Source organism: Tyto alba, unplaced genomic scaffold (assembly GCF_018691265.1).
Source record: "Tyto alba isolate M040663 unplaced genomic scaffold, T.alba_DEE_v4.0 Super-Scaffold_39, whole genome shotgun sequence".
In the NCBI taxonomy this organism is placed as follows: domain Eukaryota; kingdom Metazoa; phylum Chordata; class Aves; order Strigiformes; family Tytonidae; genus Tyto; species Tyto alba.
The window spans coordinates 15,105,336-15,126,383 of record NW_024881314.1 but is presented as its reverse complement, the minus strand read 5'-3'; the positions used below and the strand labels follow the sequence as shown (position 1 = coordinate 15,126,383).

General features: G+C 52.8%; 1 protein-coding gene and 1 pseudogene across 1 annotated transcript in view; both read right to left on the bottom strand.

Moving 5' to 3' along the window:
- Positions 1 to 21,048, bottom strand: part of LOC122154362 (dnaJ homolog subfamily C member 9-like) — a 146,253-nt gene that overhangs the window by 55,281 nt on the left and 69,924 nt on the right. The gene's annotated exons all lie outside the window — the stretch shown is intronic.
- Positions 1,355 to 8,334, bottom strand: LOC122154385 (annotated as a pseudogene).

Sequence of the window (21,048 nt, the reverse complement as noted above, 5' to 3'; positions counted from 1 at the left end):
CTTTCTCTATCCCCGCTTGCTTCCCCGATCTGAAAGATGCTCAACGTCCTTCAGTGCCAGGGCTGAAACTGCCACATGCCGTCACTGCCATGGTATTCCAACATGGTGTGTTTAAACGAATAGGACTCTTGGGGTAGCATTTGATCTATTGGGTTGTAGGTAAGGATCCCCTTCTTTACTATACATTCCCCCTGTTATCTTAAAGGATTTTTTTTTTTTTGACACCTCTACTATCCCAGACAGAGGTTTCCATGGGGCTTCTGCAGGGTTCCATGGCTGCCTTGGAAGATCCTTGAAAAGCTCACTCCAAAGTCCTGCCACACATTTCAGTTCTGCTAAGCTACTGCTGTTGAAGTATGCAACCACGATTCGGTGACGCTCTTCTCATTAATGGAAAGTGAAAGTCACTGCATTTTGAGTATCTTAAATAAGGCTTCAATAGTCCCTTGAGTGTCCCTGTGTCTGGTGGCAGTGCCGTGTAGAATTGTACCTGCAGAGGAGTGCCAGACATCATGGAGCTGCTCACTGCGGAGCATTCCTGCCCAGCTGCTTCAGCGTTCAATCTTTTATTTCTTTTGGCACACCGGGGCCTTTTTGCTTGGACACCTGATGTCTTGTGGGTTGTTCTGTGTAGTGTTCTGGTTCCATGGGCATGGCCAGCCCGAGTGGGAGCTGCTCTCCTGGCTGCACCGCTGCTTTGGCAGCTGCCCCCGGGCAGCGGGGGGACAAATGCTCCGGCTCCCCAGCTGGAGGCTGGCAAGTTCCCGGGGTGAGGGGGGGACCCCAACGTGTCATGTGAACCCGGCTTCCTTCAGGAGTGGGAAACGGGGTGTAGTGTTTTCTGGGGATATTGTCGTGGGGTTTTTTTGGTTTGTTTGGTTTTCCTTTCATTAGATCTCTGGGGTTCATGTGACCTTTAATAGCCAGTGGGTGGGCTTTAAAGTTAAAGTTAAGCATGTGCTAACTGCTACCCTGAGGTGTAGCTGGAATCCACTTGTGAGCTCCTGTTCCCACCACCCTGGAGAAAGCAAGTCTGGTTTATTTGGTGATGAAGGCAATGCAGGGAGTTGCACTGATGTGCAGTTTTTGAACCTCAGGGCTAAAGTGGCACCGGTCCTACCGCATAGTGCGTCCTTCCCCAGGCTTCTAGAAAACAGAAAAGATACGTCAAACTGACCCCACAAACACAGCCAGCACTTTCTTTATCTGACCTGGAACGTCGGGACATGACCCTGCTGGGCCATCTCTGCCACCCTGTGTGGGAGCCAAGGTGCTGCCTTCACATTCCAGGATAAGGACTTACGTGTTTGTTGTTTTTTTTTTTTTTTTTTTTTTTTAAGCAACTTCAGTGACATCCTTAGACTGGCCGTGTTAAGTTGGTTCACTGCACAGTTGGTCCAGTGGAGGAAACCAGTAAGCTCTGCTATTGCCTTGAGCATCTTCTCGCTACTGTTTAGCCCATTTAAGTTATCTTCTCGTGACGTGGAAAGCAGAAGCAAACACTTAATTTTCTGCCTCGGTCTAGTATTCACACAAATCAATATTGAAAGTCTTTCTGAGATTTGGATCAGGTGGATTTATAATCTGCTTCTCGGCCACTGTTAACTTCCTACAATTTTATTTCTTCTGTTTATCTCAAGTGTTGAAACTCTGAAAGGGGCTGATGAGTTGCCCTCCCTCAGTTTGCTCCTCCCCTTTTGGGAGTGCAGTTATTGTTCTCCTCTTGGCTTTGCCTTTCTTGGCATTTGGATAGAGTTGACCTGTTCTTGCTACTAGCACTGCCCAGGAAACCCCACCAAGAAATCCCAGCACACTGGAGTAAATGCCATGTCCTAGAATGGGTACGTGTCATTAGCCTGCAGTCCTTCAATACCCAAGGACCTTCCTTCAAATTTACAGCACCAACTTCACAATCTGTAGAATACTCAGTACACTTTAGCCTCCAAGTCAGTTACTTTTGCAATGCAATGAGGCCAAAATTGTTGGTCCTTAACAGTGATGAGCAGAAGAATCATGACCACACCACTTCCCAAAATACTGCTACTCTGGAATTTGCCTACACTGCTACAGCTATTGCTTCACTCCAACTTCCCTTACAAAAAATTCTGCCGTTCTTGTAGCACTTGCTCTAGACACATACGCAATCAGTATTTTCTTATTCCTTACGTATCAAGTTTATATACTTAACTTGCCTTTTTATCACCTCTAGTCAGGTTCCTGATAAGCAATGCAGCACCTTGTCTTGTAGGCACTCCCCTCTTCTCCCCACTCTACCCCCATTAAAAACCACACCGAATCAACCCCACGGACAGACCGTGAATCTAAACTGAAGAACAGGTTCTAGTTTAAAAGCCATCATTTAAACAGCTATCCAAAGGTGAAGTACTACTAATGGTCTTATTTTTTCAGCACGAGGTGCCTGTGAAAAGTTTAAAGATCACGAACAATCCCCTTACTCACATTTTGCCCACAGTTTAATTGCACAGAGAGTGAGCTGGAAGTTCTCTTCATTTGGCTCTGGATGCAGTATTTCATCAGTAGCTCTGCAGCCTCTAAGAAAAAAGTTGAAGTGCAGCAGTTCCTAGTAACGGGTACAAGTCAGTTTTATGCTATCCTGGCTCAATAGCTCACAGTTCATTGTTCAAGCCTATGAAAACAAGTTTGGATTACTTGCTTTGTATTTCCTTAAAAATTACAGATTACACGCAACATTCAGTATCACTCCAGGTAACTGATGCCCTCAGCAGCTTTTTCACAGTTTATAGAATACAATTTTTAATAAGGCCTTTCTGGAGGATTCCAAAAGCTGTTTCTTTCGACAGCAGGGAACAATCAAACCAGTCAGTGTTAAACGGTGAGTAAGTTAGGCTTCAGGTATTTTAAATATATATATATATATATTTTTAATGAATCTCCACAAATTCTTCTCTATCAAATGCTCTACCTATTCATCTGAAGCAGTTTCTATGGTGAACTGGAACAGTGCACACCCCCTGATCAAAGAAACATGAGATACAGGTCTATCTAAACACACAACTCCTTGAAGCATCTCAGTTTAAGCCCACTCGCCACCTCCTCAGATCTCAAGTAGACAGGAGATCAGTTTCTGCAACTTGTACAGAAACCGATGGGTTGTGCCATGTGCATTCTATACCAAGCTCTGTAACACTTTCTTTTTAAAGAAGTGTAAATATGCTTACCATTTAAGCTCCGCATACATCTCGTATCCAGGCTTCAGAGACACGAGTCACCTCTGAGATCAAGATTATCAGAAAAAGTTTGCACAGATGGTCTGGCAAACATGAGATCCATCTTAAGAGGGGAAAAAGTGCCAAGTGTGAGTTCGAATGCTGCATCATTTTCAAACAGCACATTAGTGGGGGAAAAGCTAGTCAAGACTACAGAGTGGTTAACATTTGTATTTAGACCTATGTGACTACAGATACATGTCCCGAGAGATTTACTTGCCAGAAAACTCAAGAGAATTGCTAGAAGTTCCATATTTTATTTACAAAACCGTCACTGTATCCCGCCTTTTTAAGCTAGGGAAAGGAAGGGGGTTTTAAGTTGAAAAGATTACTCTCAATTTCCATCTTCCATTAAAAGAGAACATAAATCATAAAATTAAGATGCAAGTTCAGCCACCTCAACTACACTTCAGCAAAGGAGAGAGCATTTCCTTTCTGCGGTAAGCCCTTTTGATCCCAAAGCATCTGGTCTATAGTAGAGTCTGAGGCAAGAAAATTATTCTGTGAACGTCTGTACCAGAGAGAGGCCACAAGAAGGTCACTGAAGGTCTTGGCGATAGTGACACCAAGCAGTAACGTGCTGAGGTACTACAGCATGCAGGTCTGCGCTCACGGTGTGAGATGCATTCAAGATACAAGGATTCCTGCAGCTGAAAAACCTGGGCAAGAGTCAAATGGGGGCTTTCACTTTTCATCTTCCATACCATTTGTCTCACAACCACTTCATTTTTGATTTGCAACAAAACATTTAGTCTGCTCACATGATCCATACGGTGAGCTACACTATCCCCGTCCCCCTGCAGAAAGCTGGTTTGTCAGAGCTCAGGAGGGTTGGCAAGGACACTGTCTCTACTCCCATGCTGCACAATCCCTGTGACATAACTGCTGTTCCAGTGGGCTACCCTGGCCTGCAGCACAGGCTTAGCAAGAGGTGTCCCTGATGTTCCCGTGCCCGCCAGGCTTCCTAGGGGCTTCTTTTCCTATCAGCTCCCATTTTACTGCAGTGCCTTCTCCTGGGATAGGCTGTGGTCAGGCTGTTTAATCAGAGTTTCCTAAATACACTGTAAGGTACCAAAAACCTTGTAAAATAGCAAGGTCACAAGTCCCCGAAAAGTTGTTCTATTCCAAAGCAAGAAAAAAAAAATCCTTACTTAAAGAAAAAAAGCAAAATTCTTACCTCGATGCCATCAAACTCAAACTTGACAACTGATACACACGTATCTTCAACTGCCTGTAAAGGAGAGGATCACTGTGTAAGAAAGTATTTCTTGCTACTTTAATCTTTTCCCTAAACTGTGATAAAATACAGAATTTACACTGCTAAACTATTTGGTATAAAGACTGACTTGCTTCCAAACCAAAAAAATTGGTAGTAAGCTGCAAGCAGTAGAGCACTAATACTGTACTAATACTGGCTTTAAAAAGCTATTTAGCCAAGAGATTCTGAGGCTGATCATGGATTGAAATGAACAAACAGTGCCAATGAGCCACCAGGATCAGTGGCTGTAAGGTACTTACCCTGGCAGTGAGGAAGAAAAGAGATTTCTCTAGCTATCTTACTGCTGGTTAACATCCAGAGAAATCTAACCAACTCTGTCCACATTTGACAGCGCACACTAGTCTTCTCTATTTTTATTTTCTACCGTGCCTGAGATGCTGTCAGCTACCTTCTGGCACAGTCTTCAGTTTTGCAGAGCACTTGTCAGAACTGTGCCACAGCCCACTGAGAGTCTGTTTTCAGGTGACAGTCACCTAAACAAAGGCTCCGTAGCTATGCACATGAAGTCTTTCAAACCGTCTGCGTGAGGAAGCCCAGGCTGAGAAGCACTTCCCAGGAGCTCAGTTTTACCTGCGAGGTACGCAATGCATGCACCCGAGGGGCATTTTACACAGCAGTTCTGTATGTTCCCAGCACAGCCCCTGTGAACGTTCTGGAAAGCTGACAGTGTGCATCCCGGCCACAAAGGCTCAGGCTGAGGAGCCAGAGAGGAACGTGGCCAGAGGAGGATGAACGAGAGCTCCTAAAGTCTATCCAGAGGAACAGCACGGCCAAGGGACTGACAGGAGCCTTTCCACATCACCGTCAACTTCCTGAGTTTTCAGGCTGCCCCCTCCTCCCCCGGCGTGCATGTCCAGGCCCCTTACTGCACCTGAGATGAAAGCAGGGCTCCCAGGGACAGCCTTGCTTTTTGATACAGCCGACTCATTCTCAAACCAAGGGCAGGGGAGAAGCGGACCACAAAGATTCTTACGTGGTGTACAGCCACTGGGGAAAGGAACCAAAAGCTTGACTTCAGCATTTTCATGCTGCATAAGATAGCATTTTAGAAGGGACTCAGAAACAATGTATTTTAAAGTTTTGTCTTGTAAGACATCCTCTACCAATATAAGTCTTTAACATGAAGCATTCTTACTGTAGAAGTTGCACGATTATCACGGAGAGCGCTTACTCACTGTTAGGTTTTTTATTTCCTCCTGATGTTTCAGTTTTTCAAAGAACAACTGAAAAAAATCCGATCTTTCTACGTGTCTAGCAGCAACACAAACAGCATCTATGTCAGCACCTGCAGAGAGATTCCATTTCTTCTGTTATTGTTGGAAGTCACTTTCAAACATCAGAACTATGACTGGACAAAGAAGTTCTACCTTTAGTGTGTACTCGAAGCTTGTAAGAACCAAATGTAAATATTTTGCCACCAACATTTGCTGCTGCTGCTGAAGGAGGAAGATTCTGTGTGTAGAAGAGAAAGTGTTTACTTTATAATATAAGATACACATTGACCTATGTGCAAGTTTAGGTAGCATACGGGCTCTTTAGAAAGACTACAACAGCCTCCATAAACAGTGTTTTCTCACTCCCAGACTGAGTTGTTAGTCTAATAGACTGCTACTGTTTTTCTGAAATGAGTGCTTGCAACTCAAAAAAAGAGATGAGTAATGTATCAGTCCTTTCATTAATTTACAGAAATTAAGACCTATTATTAGTCTTCCCCACAGCAGATGAACATAAATAAACACAATCTCTGCAAAGGGCAAGTCTAGTGCAATAGTTTCAAACCACACTGGGTGCTGCAGGCTGTTTGGGGCGAGATTAGTGCCCATTTCCCATCTAGCTCACCCCACAATCCCTTGTTTCAGCTTTGTTAGCTGCTACAAGTCAACCCACAGAGCCACTTCACACATTTATTCAGTGCCCCAGGGACTTCAAGATTGTGAACTGTAGTACCTTTTCTACCTTATTTCAACGGCAGTTACTACAGCTCTCCTCAATACTTTAGAAGAAAGTTGAAAGTTCCACTTCAGCATAAATCCTAGTAGTATGGCCTTTAAAAGAAATAAAAAGGCATCAGCTGTTTTGACAAGAGCATATAAAAAACCCTTACCTTGCTCTCACCAAATTCTGAAATCCATTCTTTGACCAAGTTATTCAGTTTACCAAGAACCACCAGCTTGTAAAGGAAACTCATGTTAAGTTTGTCCTGAAAAACTCAAGAGGTTAACAAATTTTACATTCTTGTTTTACTGGTGATTCAGTTCTTCTTCCTCTTCAAATACCTGAAACGGCTTCGTTGCTGCAACTGGCTTCTGAGTATGGATGCAATCTATATCCTTAGGAGGAGCCCAGCTAATGGGAAAAGTAATTCCACCGTGCCTTTCAGGCTGGTTCTGCAGCCTGGAAATAATGAGGGAGAAAATATAATATTGAGGACTTCACAAAAGCAAAAAGAAAAATAAACAAACCAAAACCTCACTGGAAAACACCCTTCAGCTTACAGGTTTCCAAATCAACTTCTGCTCTTTTACCCAGAATTAATATAAATGAGAAAAAAAAAAAGTCCTGCTTATGATTTTTAGATAACTTGACCTAAATTAGAAATCCAATGACTTTTTTAAAAAACATTTGTGGATATAAGAAAATAATCAAGTTGCTACCATCTTAATATAATTTATTGCATTGCTCTAAACATTTATAACCTATCACCAGGAAATTAAAGGGTTTGAAATCCACTAAGGGTGACGCTACACACAGCAGACGCTTAGGACACATTTCTGTTTTGTATCAGTTTTGATTTAAGGATATTCCCATCAGCTTCCTGCTAACATTAAACAAGACAATTTAACATTGGCTTCTTTTAGTTAGGTGTTTTTATGCATGTCTTAAATCTAAAGAAAAGACATCACTGCTGCTTGGTTTCTCCTTCCTTGCCTCCATGGACAGTAACTAAGCCAAGAAAACCAAAATCTATTCTCCCATGCAAAGAAAGACTCTGCACGGCCCAAACACCCATTAGTTTTCATCAGTTTTCAAATTATTCCTTAATTAAATGCACAAAGGGGAAGGTCTGGGACTACTGAATTGCTGAGGTCCATCTTTGAAGCCTGTTGCAGTCATCACAGCGACCAAAAACTGTTCAAACACCAGCCTGATTTCTGCAACTGGAGTTTGAAGAAGAGCACAACCCCAAGCAGCCCGGATGAAGCTGCGGGGCTGCTGACTGGAATTGGCGGAGCAGGAGCCGCCCCGGGCGCGGGGAAGCAGCCCCGACCCCCCCGAGCTGGGATTTTCAGCGCCAACTCCCAGCGCTGCGCAGGCCCCCGCTGCCTCTTGCCCCAAGAACGAGGCCCCAGCCGAGCAGCTCGGGGCTGCCCCCCCAGCCGTCCCTCGGGGCGGCCAAATCAGCTCCCTGAGGGGCTTCGGCCGGGACCCCGGGCTGGGGCCTGGGGCGGGCAGGGAAAGGGGCGGGACCCCCCCGGCTCGCAGCCCCCCCGGGCTCGGGGCTCCCCCAGCCCTTGCTGGCGGCTCCCAGCCCCCGCTCCGTTCTCCAGCCCCCCCCGCCAGTCCCCCCAGCCCCCCCCGCCCCACTCCCCAACCCCGGGGCCGCCCGCAGCCCCCCCCCGCCCCGCTCCTCGGTCCCCCGAGGGGCTCTGAGCCTTTCCACAGCCCCACTCCCCGGCACCCCCGGGGCCCACCCCCCGCTCCCAGGCCCCCCGGGGGGCCGCAGCCACCCCCAAGGCACGGAGCCCCCCTCAGCCCCACTTAGGGGCTCCACAAGACCCTCCTACCCGTCCCGCTGCTTTGCTGACACTGCCAGTGGGCGGGCCCCGCCGCGCGCCGTGGCCCCGCCCCCTTTGCAGCCAATCATCGCGTGGCTCCACTGACCGCCCGCGCGAGGCACGTCGGGAGTTGTAGTCCCGGCCCCAGTGTGCACGCGTGCGCACAGCGCCTGCTGCGAGGGCAGCGGGCATGCAAAGAGCCGCGTGCGACAGGGATGCGCGTTCAGGGCCCTCGTGCAATAGTAATCTGAGGAAACATTAACCCAATAGCCCCCCCTCAGGGGCTGCTCACCAGGTGGCCTCCATCAAAGGCCGGCAACTCCCGTGTGAGTGAATGGAAGGAAGACAGGACGGGCCATCGCTGGTACCTCTTGTCCCTGAGATAAGAGGGGAACTGAAACCACTGAGCCAGAAATACAAAGGAGCTGCAAATTAGCCCAGACCTGAAGGACAAGGTGTACGTGACCACAGGACTGAGTTGGCGCAGAAGTAAGGGTCAGCTAGCGAACACAGTGAAGGAGACTACGGGCCTTCATCTGCAGACCCCTGCCCACGACCTCCAGGGAGCACTGCGCAGGTGTGACATGGAGGGACTTGGGGTGGGGGATATGTTAATGATTTCTCGGAACTGATTGTAATATTCCCTCCCTATTCCCAGAATTGTGATGCATGTGTATTGGAGTTAATGAATATGTAACGTTTTACACAATAAAAAGGAGCCTCTTTTGGCTCCAGGGCACGCACGTTTCTGGAGGAATGATTCCCCCCTGTGCCCAGTGCTGAATAAACATACCTACTTTATAACCTTACTGGTTGTAAAGTCATGATTCCGCTCGTCAATAGGCGCACGTGTGCAGGGTCCTCGTGCAGCGGGGTGGTTGTGCAGGCCCCCGTTGTGCTGCTCTGCCAGGCACAGAGTTATTCTATTCGGAAGCAAAACAGGCCGGTGTCTGATACTGCTGTTATAAATGAATGAAGCCAATCTTTATAAAAATATATAATTTCCTCATCCTCCTCCTCATCCACCTCCTCGTCCTCGTCCTCCTACTTATCCTCCCCCTCCTCGTCCCCCTCCTCGTCCTCATCCACCTCATCCTCCTCCTCCTCTTCCTCCTCCTCCTCCTCCTCCTTGTACTCCTCCTCGTCCTCCACCTCGTCCTCCTCCTCCTCCTCATCCTATTCTTCCTCATCTTCCTCGTCCTCCTCCTTGTCTTCCTTCTCGTTCTCGTCCTCCTTGTCCACCTCCTCATCCTCCTTGTCCTCGTCCTCCTCCTCGTCCTCATCCCCCTCCTCCTCCTTCATCTTCCTTGTCATCCTCATCCTCCTCCTCCTCGTCCTCCTCCTCCTTGTCGTCCTCCTCATCCTGTCCTGGGTTGAGTGAGTGGTGGAGTTTTTTGGTGGCAGGGGAGGGGGCTATCGGGGCAGCCCCCTGTGAGAAGCTTCTCAAAGCTCCCCCAGCTCCACGTCAGCTCCACTTCTGTTTGGGAAATTGAGCCAATCAGCTGCGCCTCTGCAATAACGTATTTAAGAAGGGACGTGGTGACGTGCTGTGGGACTTGTGAGGAGGAGTCGCTGCAGCTACATGAACACCAAGGTCAGTGGAGGAACGGAGGAAGAAAGGAGGGGGGAGGTGTGCCGGAGCAGAGAACCCTCCTGTATCCTGTGGTGAGACGGCAGGGCGGCCCCCCCCTGCCACCCATGAAGATCTACGGTGGAGCAGGCATTGATTTGTGGCCTGTCGTTCCTGCTCGGATGATCAAGGTTCTGTGCCCGAAGAAGGCCGGGGTCTCATGGAAAAAGGTAGCCCCGCTGCTGTAATTCAGTGCTGGGAGGATTGCAGCATGCGGGGGAGTCCCACGCCGGAGCAGCTCGGGAAGGGCTGCAGCCGTGTGAAAGAATCCAGTCGGAGGAAGTTAGTGACCCATGACGGAGCAGTGTGGGGAACGCTGCGGCCCATGGGAGGAATTCATGTCGGAGAAAGTTTGTGGAGGACTGTCTGCTGTGAGAGGGGGACCACGATGGAGCAGGGGGTAACAAGTTTTGGACACTCCCCTCACCGAACATGAAGGAAGTGGCAGCACTGACTGCACCCCCCATTCCCTGCCCCTGCACCACTGGGGGAGGAGGTAGAGATATCGGGAGCAGAGCTGAGCCCGGGAAGAAGGGAGGGGTGGGGGAAGGTGTTCTCAAGATGTGGCACTGCTTCTCACTGTCCTACTCTGTTATGTGTTGTTTGTGTCTGTAATAAATGTATGGATTTTTCCTTCCCCTAAGGAGTCTGCCTTTTGCTCGTGATCATAAAAGGGGGATTTTCACCGATCCCAGTCCTATCTTGAACCCCAAGCCTGGCTCTCTGTTCCTACTCATTGCCGGAGGGGAAGGGAGAGAGAGGTGCTGCATTGTGGTTGGCTGTCAATCAGGCCTAAACCATGACAAATCCTCATCCTCATCCTCCTCATCCTCCTCGTCACCGTCCTCATCCTCATCCTCCTCATCATCCTCGTCCTCCTCGTCCTCCTCTTCAGTCCTCCTATCTGTCCTCCTCCTCATCCTCCCCCTCCTCCTCGTCATCGTCCTCGTCCTCCTCCTCCTAATCGTTTTCCTCCTCCTCCTCGTTTTCCTCCTCATCGTTTTCCTCCTCATCATCCTCCTCCTTGTCCTCCTCCTCATCCTGGTCATCCTCCTCATCCTCTTCCTCCTCCTCCACCTCCTCATACTCCTCCTCGTCCTCCTCCTCGTCCTCGTCCTTGTCCTCCTCATCCTCGTCCTCGTCCTCCTACTTGTCCTCCTCCTCGTCCTCCTCCTTGTCCCCCTCCTTGTCCTCATCCTCCTAGTCCTCCTCCTCGTCCTGCTCCTCGTCCTCCTCGTCCTCGTCCTCCTACTTGTCCTCCTCCTCATCCTCCTCCTTGTCCCCCTCCTTGTCCTCATCCTCCTTGTCCTCCTCGTCCTCCTTGCCTTCCTCCTCAACTCCTCATATTCCAACTCGTCCTCCTCCTCCTCCTCCTCGTCCTCCTCCTACTCTTCGTCTTCCTCCTCCTCCTCCTCATCCTCCTCGTCCTCCTCCTCCTTCTCGTCCTCGTCCTCGTCCTCCTCCTCCTTGTCCTCCTTTTTCTCATCCTCCTCCTCGTCCTCGTCCCCCTCCTCCTCCTTCATCTTCCTCGTCATCAGTCATCCTCCTCCTCCACCTCCCCTTCCTTCTCCTCCTCCTCATCCTCCTCCTCCTCATTGTCATCCTCCTCATCCTCCTCATCCTCCCTGTCGTCCTCCTCGTCCTCCTCCTCGTCCTCTTTGTCCTCGTCTTCCTCCTCATCCTCATCCTCGTCCTCCACTTCCTCCTCATCCTCCTCGTCCTCCTCCTAGTCCTCCTCCTCCTCCTTGTCCTCCTCTTCCTCCTCATCCTCGTTCTCCTTGACCTCGTCCTCCTCCTTATCCTCCTCCTCCTCCTCCTCCTCGTCCTCCTCCTCGTCCTCCTCCTCCTCCTCCTCGTCCTTGTCCTCGTCATCCTCCTCATCCTCCTCCTCCTCCTCCTCCTCCTCCTCGTCCTCCTCCTACTCTTCGTCTTCCTCCTCCTCCTCCTCATCCTCCTCGTCCTCCTCCTCCTTCTCGTCCTCGTCCTCGTCCTCCTCCTCCTTGTCCTCCTTTTTCTCATCCTCCTCCTCGTCCTCGTCCCCCTCCTCCTCCTTCATCTTCCTCGTCATCGTCATCCTCCTCCTCCACCTCCCCTTCCTTCTCCTCCTCCTCATCCTCCTCCTCCTCGTCATCCTCCTCATCCTCCTCATCCTCCCTGTCGTCCTCCTCGTCCTCCTCCTCGTCCTCTTTGTCCTCGTCTTCCTCCTCATCCTCATCCTCGTCCTCCACTTCCTCCTCATCCTCCTCGTCCTCCTCCTAGTCCTCCTCCTCCTCCTTGTCCTCCTCTTCCTCCTCATCCTCGTTCTCCTTGACCTCGTCCTCCTCCTTATCCTCCTCATCCTCCTCGTCCTCCTCCTCGTCCTCCTCCTCCTCGTCCTCGTCCTCGTCATCCTCCTCATCCTCCTCCTCCTCCTCCTCATCCTCCTCCTAGTCCTCCTCGTCCTGCTCGTTCTCCTCGTACTCCTCATTCTACTCATCCTCATCCTCCTCCTTGTCCACCTCCTTTTCCTCATCCTCCTTGACCTCCTCCTCCTCATCCTCGTCCCCCTCCTCCTCCTCCTCTTCCTCGTCGTTCTCCTCCTCATCGTTGTCCTCCTCCTATTCGTTGTCCTACTCCTCCTCATCGTCCTCCTCGTCCTCCTCCTCATCCTCGTTATCCTCCTCATCGTTTTCCTCCTCTTCCCCTCCTCCTCCTCGTCCTCTTCCTCGTCCTTGTTATCCTCCTCATTGATTTCCTCCTCCTCGTACTCCAACTCCTCGTCATCATCATCATCCTGCTCCTCCTCCTCCTCCTCCTCCTCATCCTCCTCCTAGTCCTCCTCGTCCTCCTCGTTCTCCTCCTCGTCCTCCTCCTCAACCTCGTCCTTGTCCTCCGCCTTTTCATCATCCTCCTCGAACCTCCTCCTCCTCCTTCTCCTCCGCGTCCCCATCCTCCTCATCCTCGTCCTCCTCATCCTCCTTGTCCGCGTCCCCCTCCTCCTCCTCCTCTTCCTCATCATCCGCCTCCTCCTCGTCCTCCTCATCATCATCCTCCTCGTTGTCCTCCTCCTCCTCGTCGTCCTCCTCCTCCTCATCCTCCTCATCATCATCGTCCTCATCCTCCTCATCCTCGTTTTCCTCCTCCTAGTTTTCCTCCTCCTCCTCCTCCTCCTCGTCCTCCTCCTCGTCCTTGTTATCCTCCTCATCGTTTTCCTCCTCCTCCTCCTCCTCCTCCTCCTCCTACTCCCCATCCTCCTCGTCATCCTCCTCCTCCTCCTAATCGTTGTCCTCCTCCTCCTCGTTTTCCTCCTCCTCCTCCTCGTCCTCCTCCTCGTCCTCGTTATCCTCCTCATCGTTTTCCTCGTCCTCCTCCAACTCCTCGTCCTCCTCCTTGTCCTCATTATCCTCCTCATCGATTTCCTCCTCCTCCTCGTCGTCTTCCTCCTCATCCTGGTCATCCTCCTCATCCTCGTCCTCGTCCGCCTCCTCCTCCACCACATCCTCATTTTCCTCCTCCTTCTCCTCGTCCTCCTTATTCTCCTCCTCCTCATCCTCATCCTCCTCCTCATCCTCCATCTCGTCCTCCTCCTTGTCCTCCTCCTTTTCCTCATCCTCCTCGTCCTCCTCGTCCTCGTCCCCCTCCTCCTCCTCCTCTTCCTCGTCATGATCCTCCTCCTCGTCCTCCTCATCATCCTCCTCCTCGTTGTCCTTCTCCTCCTCGTCGTCCTCCTCCTCTTTGTCGTCCTCCTCCTCCTCCTCCTCGTTCTACACATCCTTGTGCTTGTCCTCCTCATCCTCCTCATCCTCCACCTCATCCTCCCCATCCTTGTCGTCCTCCTCATCCTCATCCTCGTCCTCCTCATCCTCCTCACCCTCATCCTCGTCGTCCTCCTCCACCTCCTCCCCCTCGTCCTCCTCCTCATCCTCATTGTCCTCGTCCTCCTCCTCGTCCTCGTCCCCCTCCTCCTCCTTCATCTTCCTCGTCCTCCTCGTACTCCTCCTCTTCCTCCTCCTCGTCCTCGTCCTCCTCCTCCTCCTCATATTTCTCGTCCTCCTCCTCCTCCTCTTCCTCGTCATCCTCATCCTCCTCCTCCTCGTCCTCCTCATCCTCCCTGTTGTCCTCCTCATCCTCCTTGTCGTACTCATCGTCTTCCTCCTCGTCCTCCTTTTCCTCATCCTCCTCCTCATCCTCGTCCTCCTCCTCCTCATCCTCCTCATCCTCCTCCTTGTCCTCCTCCTCCTTGTCATCCTCTTCATCCTCCTCCTCATCATCCTTCTCGTACTCCTCCTCGTCCTCCTCCTCCTTGTCATACTCTTCGTCCTCCTCCTCGTCCTCCTCCTCGTCCTCCTTGTCCTCATCCTCGTCCTCCTCATCCTCAACCACCTCCTCGTCATCGTCCTAATCCTCATCCTCCTCATCCTCCTCCTCATCCTCCTTGTCCTCATCCTCATCCTCGTCTTCCTCCTCGACCTCCTCCACCTCCTTCTCCTCCTCCTTATCCTGGTCTTCCTCCTCGTCCTCATCCTCCTCCTCATCCTCCTCATCATCATCGTCCCCATCCTCCTCGTCCTTGTTATCCCCCTCATCGTTTTCCTCCTCCTCCTCCTCATCCTACTCCTCGTCCTCGTTATCCTCCTCATCGATTTCCTCCTCCTCCTCCTCATTTTCTTCCTCCTTCTCCTCCCCATCGTCCTAGTCATCGTCCTCGTCCTCCTCCTCCTAATTGTTGTCCTCCTCCTCCTCGATTTCCTCGTCTTCCTCCAACTCCTCGTCCTCCTCCTTGTCCTTATTATCCTCCTCATCTATTTCCTCCTCCTCCTCCTCCTCCTCGTCTTCCTACTCATCCTCGTCATCCTCCTCATCCTCGTCCTCGTCCGCCTCCTCCTCCTCCACATCCTCCTTCTCCTCCTCCTTCTCCTCATCCTCCTCATTCCTCCTCCTCCTCATCCTCCTCGTCCTCCTCCTCATCCTCGTCCTCCTACTCATCCTCATCCTCGTCCTCCTCCTTTTCCTCCTCCTTTTCCTCATCCTCCTCGTCATCCTCGTACTCGTCCCCCTCCTCCTCCTCCTCTTCCTCGTCATGATCCTCCTCCTCGTCCTCCTCATCATCCTCCTCCTCGTTGTCCTCCTCCTCCTCGTTGTCCTCCTCCTCTTTGTCGTCCTCCTCCTCCTCCTCGTTCTACACATCCTCGTGCTCGTCCTCCTCCTCCTCATCCTCCTCGTCCTCCTCCTCATCCTCCTCCTCCTTGTCGTCCTCCTCATCCTCATCCTCGTCCTCGTCATCCTCCTCATCCTCATCCTCGTCCTCCTCCTCATCCTCCTCGTCATCGTCCTCATCCTCGTCCTCCTCATCATCCTCATCCTCGTCCTCCTCGTCCTCCTCATCATCCTCCTCCTCGTCCTCCTTGTCCTCATCGTCCTACTCATCCTCGTGCTCGTCCTCCTCCTCCTCATCCTCCTCCTCCTCATTCTCCTCCTCCTCCTCCTCGTCCTCCTCCTCTTCCTCGTTGTCCTCCTCTTCCTCGTTGTCCTCCTCGTCCTCCTCCTCTTCCTCGTTGTTCTCCTCCTCCTCGTCCTCCTCCTCCTATTCGTTTCCCTCCTCCTCCTCGTCCTCCTCGTCCTCGTCCTTCTCCTCGACCTCCTCCTCATCCTTGTCCTGCTCCTCCTAGTCCTCATCCTCCTCCTCGTCATCTTCCTCCTCCGTGTCCTCATCCTCCTCCTCCTCATATTCCTCGTCCTCCTCCTCTTCCTCCTCATCTTCGTCCTCCTCCTCGTCCTCCTCGTCCTCCTCCTCATCCTCCTCCTCATTTTCCTCCTCCTCCTCCTACCCATCCTACTCGTTATCGTCCTCGTCCTCCTCCTCCTAATCGTTGTCCTCCTCCTCCTCGTTTTCCTCCTCCTCCTCCTTGTCCTCGTTATCCTCCTCATCGTTTTCCTCCTCCTCGCCTCATACTCCTCCTCATCCTTGTCATCCTCCTCATACTCATCCTTGTCCTCCTCCTCCTCCTCCTCATTCTCCTCCTAGTCCTCCTCGTTCTCCTCCTCCTCGTCCTCCTCCTTTTCCTCATTCTCCTCGTCCTGCTCCTCCTCCTCGTCCTCGTCCCCCTCCTCCTCCTCCTCTTCCTCGTCATGATCCTCCTCCTCGTCGTCCTCGTCATCCTCCTCCTCTTTGTTGTCGTCATCCTCCTCCTCGTCCTACACATCCTCGTGCTCGTCCTCCTCCTGCTCATCCTCCTCGTCCTTCTCATTCTCCTCCTCCTTGTCGTCCTCCTAATCCTCATCCTCGTCCTCCTCCTCCTCATCATCTTCCTCGTCATCGTCCTCATCGTCATCCTCCTCATCATCCTCGTCCTCCTCGTCCTCCTCCTCATCCTCCTATTTGTCCTCCTCCTCGTCCTCCTCCTCATCCTCTTCCTCGTCATCCTCATCCCCCCCTCCTTGTCATCGTCATCTTCCTCCTCCTCCTAATTGTTGTCCTCCTCCTCCTCGTTTTCCTCCTCCTCGTTTTCCTCATCATCATCCTCCTCCTCGTCCTTCTCCTTGTCCTCGTTACCCTCCTCATCGTTTTCCTCCTCCTCCTCCAACTCCTTGTCCTCCTCCTCATCCTGGTCATCCTCCTCATCCTCGTCCTCGTCCTCTTCCTCCTCCTCCTTATTCTCCTCCTAGTCCTCGTCCTCCTCCTCGTCCTGCTCCTCGTCCTCCTTGTCCTTGAACTCCTCTTCTTCCTCCTCCTCGTACTCCTCCTCCTCGTCCTCCTCCTCCTCCTCGTCCTCGTCTTCCTCCTCGTCCACGTCCTTGTCCCCCTCCTTGTCCTCATCCTCCTTGTCCTCCTCGTCCTCCTTGCCTTCCTGCTCCTCCTCCTCGTCTTCCAACTCGTCCTCCTCCTCCTTCTCGTCCTCGTCCTCGTCCTCCTCCTCCTTGTTCTCGTCCTCCTCCTCATCCTCGTCCCCCTCCTCCTCCTTCATCTTCCTCGTCATCGTCATCCTCCTCCTACTCCTTCTCCTCCTCCTCATCCTCCTCTTCATCGTTGTCGTCCTCCTCATGCTCCTCGTCCTACTTGTTGTCCTCCTCATCCTCCTCCTCGTCCTCCTCCTTGTCCTCCGCCTCCTCCTCCTTGTCCTCCGCTTCCTCCTCCTCCTCGTTCTCCTTGACGTCCTCCTCCTCCTCCTCGTTCTCCTTTACGTCCTCCTCCTCCTCGTCCTCCGCCTCCTCATCCTCATCCTCCTCCTAGTCCTCCGCGTCCTCCTCGTTCTCTTCGTCCTCCTCCTCCTCCTCGTCCTCCTCCTCGTCCTCGTCCTCGTCCTCCTCCTTGTCCTCCTCCTTTTCCTCATCCTCCTTCACCTCATCCTCCTCCTTCTCCTCCTCGTCCCCATGCTACTCATCCTCGTCGCCCTCCTCCTCATCCTCATTCTCATCCACCTCCTCCTCCTCATCCTCATCCTCGTCCCCCTCCTCCTCCTCTTCCTCGTCATCATCCTCCTCCTCGTCATCCTCCTCCTCCTCGTTCTCCTCCTCCTCCTCCTTGTCCTCCACCTCCTCGTCCTCATCCTCGTCCTCGTTTTCCTCCTCATCGTTTTCCTCCTCCTCCTCCTCCTCCTCGTCCTCGTCCTCTTCTTTGTCCTCGTTATCCTCCTCATTGATTTCCTCCTCCTCGTACTCCTCCTCATCCTCGTCATCCTCCTCATCCTGCTCCTCCTCCTCCTCATCCTCATCCTCCTCCTAGTCCTCCTCGTCCTCCTTGTCCTCCTCCTCCTCCTCAAACTCGTCCTTTTCCTCCTCCTTTTCCTCATCCTCCTCGACCTCCTCCTCCTCCTTCTCCTCCTCGTCCCCATCCTCCTCATCCTCGTCCTCCTCATCCTCCTCGTCCGCGTCCCCCTCCTCCTCCTCCTCTTCCCCATCATCCGCCTCCTCCTCGTCCTCCTCATCATCCTCCTCCTCATTTTCCTCCTCCTCCTCCTCGTCCTCCTCCTCCTTGTAGTCCTCCTCCTACTCCTCCTCCTCGTCCTCCTCCTCGTCCTCTTCCTCCTCCTCGTCCTCGTCGTCCTCCTCCTCCTCATATTTCTCGTCCTCGTCCTCCTCCTCGTCCTCGTCCCCCTCATCCTCTTCCTCATCATCCTCAACCTCTTCCTCCTTGTATCCTCATCCTCCTCCTCCTCGTTGTTCTCCTCCTCCTCGTACTCCTCATCTTCCCTGTTGTCCTCCTCCTCCTCCTTGTCGTCCTCCTCATCCTCCTCCTCGTCCTCCTCCCCCTTGTCATCCTCTTCTTCCTCCTCCTCATCCTCCTCCTCGTCATCGTCCTCATCCTTGTCCTCCTCCTCCTCCTCCTCCTCCTCGTCCTCCTCCTCCTTGTCATCCTCTTCGTCCTCCTCCTCATCCTCCTCCTCGTCCTCCTTGTCCTCGTCCACCTCCTCATCCTCAGCCTCGCCCTCCTCCTCCTCATCATCCTCCTCGTCCTCGTCCTCCTTGTCCTCATCCTCATCCTCGTCTTCCTCCTCCACCTCCTCCTCCTCCTCATTTTCCTCCTCCTCCTTCTCCTCCTTCTCATCCTGGTCTTCCTCCTCGTCCTCATCCTCCTCCTCCTCCTCATCATCATCATCATCGTCCGCGTCCTCCTCATCCTCGTTTTCCTCCTCATCCTCCTCCTCGTCGTCCTCCTCGTCGTCCTTGTTATCCTCCTCGTTTTCCTCCTCCTCCTCCTCATCCTCCTCCTCGTCCTCGTTATCCTCCTCATCGATTTCCTCCTCATCCTCCTCATCCTCCTCCTCCCTCCTCATTTTCCTCCTCCTCCTCCTCCCCATCCTCCTCGTTATCGTCCTCATCCTCCTCCTCATAATCCTTGTCCTCCTCCTCCTCGTTTTCCTCCTCCTCCTCCTCGTCCTCGTTATCCTCCTCATCGTTTTCCTCCTCCTCTTCCAACTCCTCGTCCTCCTCCTTGTCCTCGTTATCCTCCTCATCGATTTCCTCATCATCATCCTGGTCATCCTCCTCATCCTCGTCCTCGTCCGCCTCCTCCTCCTCCACATCCTCATTCTCCTCACCATTCTCCTCGTCCTCCTCATTCTCCTCGTCGTCGTCGTCGTCCTCCTCCTCCTCCTCCTCGTCCAACTCTTCATCGTCTTCCTCGTCCTCCTCCTTGTCCTCCTCCTTTTCCTCATCCTCCTCGTCCTCCTCCTCCTCCTCGTCTTCATCCCCCTCCTCCTCCTCCTCTTCCTCGTCATGATCCTCCTCCTTATCCTCCTCATCATCCTCCTCCTCGTTGTCCTCCTCCTCGTCATCCTCCTCCTCTTTGTTGTCGTCATCCTCCTCCTCGTCCTACACATCCTCGTGCTCGTCCTCCTCCTCCTCATCCTCCTCGTCCTCCTCCTCATCCTCCTCCTCCTTGTCATCCTCCTCATCCTCATCCTCGTCCTCCTCCTCCTCCTCATCCTCCTTGTCATCGTCCTCATCCTCGTCCTCCTCATCATCCTCATCCTCGTCCTCCTCGTCCTCCTATTTGTCCTCCTCCTCCTCATCCTCCTCGTCCTCTTTGTCATGCTCCACCTGTTCCTCGTCCTCCTCATCCTCCTTGTCTTCCTCCTTATCGTCCTCCTCGTCCCCCTCCTCGTCCTCATACTCATCGTCGTACTCCTCGTCCTCCTCCTCGTCCTCTTCCTCGTCCTCCTCGTCCTCCTCCTTGTCCTCCTATTTGTCCTCCTCCTCGTCTTCCTCCTCGTCCTCCCCCTCGTCCTTCTCATCCTCCTTGTCCTCGTCGTCCTCCTCCTCCTCCTCCTCCTCCTCGTCCTAGTCCTCCACCTTGTCCTCCTCCTCGTCCTCCTCCTCATCCTCCTTGTCCTCGTCCTCCTCCTCCTCCTTGTCCTGCTCGTCTTCCTCCTCGTCCTCCTATTTGTCCTCCTCCTCGTCCTCCTCCTCCTCCTCCCCCTCCTCCTCGTCATCGTCCTCGTCAACCTCCTCCTAATCGTCATCCTCCTCCTCCTCGTTGTCCTCCTCCTCCTCGTTGTCCTCCTCCTCCTCATTATCCTCCTCCTCCTCGTCGTCCTCCTCCTCGTCCTCTTCTTCGTCCTCGTTATCCTCCTCATCGATTTCCTCCTCCTCGTACTCCTCCTCGTCCTCGTCATCCTCCTCATCCTGCTCCTCCTCTTCCTCATCCTCCTCCTCCTAGTCCTCCTCATTCTCCTCGTTCTCCTTGTCCTCCTCCTCCTCCTTGTCCTTGTCCTCCTCCTTTTCCTCATCCTCCTCGACCTCCTCCTCCTCCTTCTCCTCCTCGTCCCCATCCTCCTCATCCTCGTCCTCCTCATCCTCCTCGACCTCATACCCATCCTCCTCCTCCTCTTCCTCATCATCTGCCTCCTCCTCATCCTCCTCATCATCCTCCTCCTCGTTGTCCTCCTCCTCCTCATTATCCTCCTCCTCCTCGTCGTCCTCCTCCTGTCATCGTCGTCCTCCTCCTCCTCGTCCTCCTCCTGTCATCGTCGTCCTCCTCCTCCTCGTCCTCCTCGTCCTCGTCCTCCTCCTCCTCCTCCTCGTCCTCCTTGTCCTCGTCCACCTCCTCATCCTCAGCCTCGCCCTCCTCCTCATCATCATCCTTGTCATCATCCTCATCCTCGTCCTCCTCATCCTCATCCTCCTCCTCATCATCGTCCTCCTCCTCGTCCTCGTCCTCCTTGTCCCCATCCTCGTCTTCCTTCTGCACCTCCTCCTCCTCCTCCTCATTTTCCTCCTCCTCCACCTCTTCCTCCTCCTCCTCATCCTGGTCTTCCTCCTCGTCCTCATCCTCCTCGTCCTCATCATCATCGTCCTCGTCCTCCTCATCCTCGTTTTCCTCCTCCTCGTTTTCCTCCTCATCCTCCTCCCCCTCATCCTCCTCCTCATCCTCGTTATCCTCCTCATCAATGGCCTCCTCCTCCTCCTCCTCCTCATCCTCGTCATCCTCCTCATCCTCGTCCTCGTCCTCCTCCTCCTCATTTTCCTCCTTCTCCTCATCCTCGTCCTCCTATTTGTCCTCCTCCTCCTCCTCCTCCTCCTCGTCCTCGTCCTCCTCCTCCTCCTCATTTTCCTCCTTCTCCTCATCCTCGTCCTCCTATTTGTCCTCCTCCTCATCCTCCTTCTCATCCTCCTCCTTGTCCTCCTCCTTTTCCT